The following is a 3,617-nucleotide window of genomic DNA, read 5'->3' as shown; positions in this document are numbered from 1 at the left end:
TTTTGGTTTTTCGAGACAGGGTTTCTCTGTAGCTTTGGAGCCTGTCCTGGAACTAGCTCTTGTAGACCAGGCTGGTCTCGAACTCCAGAGATCCCCTGCCTCTGCCTCCCGAGTGCTGTCAACTCTCTTCTTGTTCTCTGGTACAGTCTATTGGGGCTTCTCACTTTGCCTAGAACACGGGAAGACAAACCAGGGCTATCTGCAGGAGGCAGTTAGAGATAAAGAAAACTGTGGTCAGGTCAGTTACTGCTGGAACAGGTAGGGAGCTGGAAGCTCTGACACCAGCAGTGCCCAGGAATTACATCAAGAATAGGATGCGATTATGGATTTAGGGACCACACTCACAGAGAAACAACTGTTTGGGGATAATGATAATAACGCAGACAGGGCTGTCCAGTTCAGACTTCTATGCGTTAGCAGACGGGACATCTCCAGACTATCTTCTCCTCCCCATTTCTCTTATTCCTTTTTTTCACTTCTCCATCATTTCCCCTCCAGCTCAGGGAGTGACATCGGGAGAGTTTGCACCCAGGGCAGGAGATCCAGAAGACCTTATCTGACTTAGTCTAAGGAAATTCTGTGCTCTGACTGCACACCAAGTCCTAAACTGCCACCGTAAGATGGACATGAACTCATGCCCCAAAGCCTCAGCTTCTGCTTTTCTTCATTCAGCTGGAGACATGGCTATTGCACCAAACACACCAACATCTGGCTGCCTCAGTTTGACCCACTTCCTTCCTAGTGTGAAAGCAGGAAGCAAAAATTAAAATGAGAGAAAGAAGAACCAACAAACCACCATCTGCAGCAGAGATACGTGAAATGACCCCAGCACAATCCTACAAGTTCTGGAATGGAGACAGAGTCTGCCATAATTCAGCCTCTCCTGGATCCCTCCTGACAGCTGGCCTGCCAAAGAGCAAGGAGCCTGGAGCCTGAATATCTGTATAACACCTCATAAGGATGGCTCCGGTCACGTGACACAGAAGTGGCTGTCAAGGTAAGTGGTTTTGGCAATAGCTGAGGCGAATCGACCTCAACAGGCTACTCGGGAAGAGTGCAATGCTTAGCCAAGCACGCAACAGGGCCCTCCTGGCACATTCCCTGTGGATCCTTCCTCCTTAGGTGGCTTCTGGGGGCTCATTCCATTTGTAACAGGGGAATTTTAAAGAGCAAGGGGGCATTAAAGAAGAGAATGGTTTCCCTCTCTTCAGCCTGTACTTTAACATCATTCGCAGAACTTCCAAGAGGAAATTGAAGGCTGGCAGAAAAGCCCTCATTTTCAAATCCCAAAACACTTTAAGCAAAACCTGTTAAAGTTTCGGGAGCAGACTCTGATGTGTCTGCTTGAGCTTCTGCGTGCAGCCCCCATCACTGTGCCTTGGCCTCTTGGTCCAGCCTCCCCCGTCCCCTCAGATAGACAGCCAACCACTCAGCAAAGAGGTTATGCCCCAAAATGCGCCCTGGACAAGAGGCCCTCCATGGACCCTCAAGACCTAGTGTCCCCTTGTCTGCTGGGATCACTTCTCTAGGGACTCGGGGGTTCTCAGCAGTCCTCACAGAAGTTTCTACAGCTGAGAGGTCCAGGTGGCTCTCCCATCAGGCTCCGCCACCATGGGTCAGCTTCACTGGCTTTGTTCCCGGCTGCAGCCGTTGCCCTACACACATGACTAGGTGTTTTCATCAATGTTCCATTGCTGTGGAAAGACACCGTGACCAAGGCAACTCTTATAAGACAAAGCATTTAATTGGAGTCTTGCTTACAGTTTCATTATCATCGTGGTGGGTAGCATGGTGGCACCTAGGCAGGTGCCTTAGCAGGAAAGCAGGGAAAGCAAGCCTGGGCCTGACATGGGCTTTTAAAACACACACTCCCAGAGTTATAATTTCTTCAAAAAAGATACATCTAATCCTTCTAACCCTTTCAAACAGTTCCATTTCCCTAGTGACTCAGCATTCAAACATATAAGTGGAGAGGGGACAATCCCATTCAAACTACCACACTAGGCAACCAGAAAGGTTTTCTTCTTGCAAGAGCACCATAAAGAATGTCTTCCTCTGGCTCAATGGTGCGCTCAGCAGGCAGACACAGAGAAGGCACGGGTGTTGTCAGAGAAGCTTTGGTTCAATGGCGCAGTACCGTGCATCGAGGTCTTCCACTTTTCTAGGGAAAGTGACTTGGAGGCCCTTTAGTCCTTGGGTCCCGAAGATCTTGTGTTATTGATTTCATCACCTTCCTGTCTAGTCAAAGGTTGGGTCTGTCTCCAGCAAACACCCAGAAAATTCCACTGTGCATTTAATGCAAAAGCCTCACCTGTGACTACATCTTCCTCTCCCACTTTAGCTTCTATTCCTCTTTTTTCTTCACTTGGTCCAACTTAGTTTTTGCTTTGCTTTTTAGAGTATTTTTGGCTTCTCTATTGTGTATTTTGGGTTCTCCTGTGTTATTATACCGGCGGAAAATTGACTATTGAGTTAACAGGTGATCATTGTGGTCTGCTAGACTTCTTAGGTGGAGTGCTCCCAGGTCACGGCTCCAAACCTCACTCTTTCAACCTTGTTGACCCTGTGCTGAAGGGCACAGATCATGTTTCATTAGACCTAATGCTCGTTGACTTTGGACTCTGATCCTGAAAACTTGTTAAGCCCTCGCAAACTAACGAGAAAAGTTTACTGTCCTGGTTTTCCTTTTTAAAATTTTTTTTATTCATTACATACTAACCACAGTTCCCCCTTCCTTCTTCATTTTCTCCCCCACCCCTACAGCTCTATGACCTATTGGAATCTCATCCCTGGAACAGGCTAAGTCTCTCTTTTTGGCAATCAACTGCATGTAGTCTTGTTTGGGATAGGACCCAGAGAAATTTCCTCCTTCCACAATTAGCATAGCTTTTGGTATTATTGTTGTTGAGGTGTTGTTTAGGCAGACATATTGTTGAACTATCATGTATGCAACTTTCCTGTTGTTTCTAAGAAACACAATCTCACAGCAGACTTTCTGTCTTCTAGTTCTTTCCTCCCCTTCATCCACAACGTTCCCTGAACCATAGCTGAGCAGGAGTTGTGTTGGAGATATAAAATAAATGTCGCACACTGGGCGGTAGCGACACACACCTTTAATCTCAGCACTAGGGAGGCAAAGACAGGCCTATGAGTTTGAGGCCATCCTGGTCTACAGATTGAGTTCCAGGACAAGGTCAAAAGCTACAAAAAAAAAAAAAACCTGTCTCAAAAAAATTAATGCTGCATGTTCTCTCTTGTCTGCATGATCCTAGCTCCAAATATTCAGATGTGAGCCTACAACCCAGAATGAACCACAGAAACTGGGAAACTAAAAATGGACCATGGGAAGCAGGGATCAGAGAGGGGTTTTGAAGAATACAGGGGGAATATGGGAATGAGGGGCTTTAATTGGGGAGTTAATAAAGAAGGAGAGGGAGGGAAGAAAATAATGCTAAGGGTGATTAAAGAAGTTTTAAGGGGTTTCATATTTGCTTATTATTACATATAATGTCCACAAACACACTCACACATGTGCACACACATACACACATACACACATACACACACACACACACACACACACACACACACACACACACACACCTCTTGGGCTGATA

At 46.4% G+C, this 3,617-nt stretch overlaps 1 long non-coding RNA gene across 3 annotated transcripts in view; it reads left to right on the top strand.

The window, feature by feature from the left end:
* LOC113458079 overlaps positions 1 to 3,617 on the top strand; it is a 216,908-nt gene that overhangs the window by 150,101 nt on the left and 63,190 nt on the right. For all 3 annotated transcript variants that reach the window (XR_003378514.1, XR_003378515.1, XR_003378516.1), the window contains exon 3: positions 499 to 997. This is a non-coding gene — a long non-coding RNA (uncharacterized LOC113458079). The remainder of the gene's footprint in view (positions 1 to 498; positions 998 to 3,617) is intronic.

This window comes from Microtus ochrogaster, unplaced genomic scaffold (genome assembly GCF_000317375.1).
Source record: "Microtus ochrogaster isolate Prairie Vole_2 unplaced genomic scaffold, MicOch1.0 UNK2, whole genome shotgun sequence".
Taxonomy (NCBI): Eukaryota; Metazoa; Chordata; class Mammalia; order Rodentia; family Cricetidae; genus Microtus; species Microtus ochrogaster.
The sequence above is the reverse complement of the archived record's forward strand: the minus strand, read 5'-3'. Positions and strand labels throughout refer to the sequence as shown.